The sequence below is a fragment of the Raphanus sativus genome, chromosome 9 (assembly GCF_000801105.2).
Source record: "Raphanus sativus cultivar WK10039 chromosome 9, ASM80110v3, whole genome shotgun sequence".
NCBI classification, from domain to species: domain Eukaryota; kingdom Viridiplantae; phylum Streptophyta; class Magnoliopsida; order Brassicales; family Brassicaceae; genus Raphanus; species Raphanus sativus.
Genome location: NC_079519.1, coordinates 9940403 through 9942324, shown reverse-complemented (window position 1 = coordinate 9942324; position 1922 = coordinate 9940403).

Genomic DNA, 1922 nt, shown 5'->3' with positions numbered 1-1922 from the left:
AGGTTAATGTGAGATGGATTTCCCTATTAAATATTAAACTTTGAATGAAATAGTATAATCTACCCAGTCACCATGAAACCATTAATATACTAATTTCTGCGGTTACATTAGAAGAAATCAGTCAAACAGTCACCACTTTTCCATAGTTAAAGGGGATAATATGTCTCTACAATGCATCATGGGCTAAGAATTAAAGCTGTAGCGTCAACATCGATGCTATTTCCAATCCGTTGCCATGTTGTAGCTAACATGCGATGTATTTGTGAGAGGATCAGCTGTAGCTGGTAGTAACAACATGGCTATAGAGTGCTATGTTTCTCATTAGATATCTCTTAGCGAAATATTTGGCATAACTAAGTAGCTACATAATTTAACTATGCCTTTTCTTTAGGTAAGTTGTAGAAAATATAGCTATGGATTTGGTTACAAAGATTATGTATCTTGATTCAAATTAGCATACAATTTTGATATATGTTGTTGCAAAAGAATGTAAACTCTTGCACATTTAGTAACAAATTCAATTTTGATTAAGTGAAACTGATTTATTTTTCTTTGAATACAAAACTATATAAACTGATGTTAAGAAGATTAAACTTCTCGCAAAAAGAAAGCTGAAATTCCCGAAACATTATAGAAATGTTGGAAAGTATTCTAGTAATGAAAAAAAAAATGAACCTAACAATGAAACCAATGACAGAGAAAAGATTATATTTGTTATGTCTTCCTTTTCCCAGACAAAAGATGTTCAAAGTTACCAATGCCATCTTAGATCTCTTCTCAATTGGAGTTAGGAGATTCAGATGGAAAAGGGTTGGTAGAGACAACATTGGCTGCCACTTCAGTTGGAGATATGTGTGTGAAGTTACTATATAGGAATTTAAAAATTATCTTAAAATCTGATTTTGTAATATTGTATTTACATTATAAAACTACCTAGATTTGGACAGGCGTTTCAAGGACGCGAGATTATTTTGAATCAATTCTTTTATATTTTAAAATTCATCATTGTAGATAATATATAATTGTTAATCTAAAAGTTTAAGATATGTTAACAAGTTCACTATTTTATTAGTGTATTATATTATTCACTAATTTTAACATGTTCTGAGAATATATTATGTATTATTTATTTTTAATTTAAATAAATACAATTTAATATTTTAAAAATAATGTTTATTAGGATACCATTGTAATATGATTTGCCATGTGTAGTTTCATATAATGGTTTTTATTTAATATAATAGATTATATGAGTATGAAATATATAAATAACATCAAATTATTAGATGAAATTTCTAGATTGAATAATTTTTTGGGGGGTTCAACTTAAAATTCCACATGAAAAAGTCGTGTGATTTTGTTTTAGTAAGATAAATTCAAAATCCAATTTAATATATAAATATATTTATTCCATGATATTATTTGTATTAAATCATGTATTTTTATAGAAAATCAAACTAAATATAAAGTAACATAAAAAAAGAAATTTATGAGGATATACTATTTGGAAGCTATAATACATAGTAATTAAATTAAAAGATAATATAATTATTTCAAAAGTATGTTATCGTTATCCACGAGAAGGATTGGTTAGGCCGTTAACTTGTTGCTATATAGTATGTAAATAGAATATTTATGACAACTATTTATTTTTAGCCAAACAATTACGAAGCCCATCTTAGATAAATAGCTACATGATACATTGTTGTCACATATTTAGCTATGAAAACATAATTATACTAGGTGTTTACCCGCAATATTGCGGGTAATTATATTATATGAAGAAATATAAAATATGTTTACATTATTATAATTTTTGAATAATAATTAAAATTTTAATATTTTAGTTTTCAGCTTCAAATAGTTGGATAATTAAAAAATTCCGTATATATTTTTAAAATATCTGTGAGATTAAAAATAAT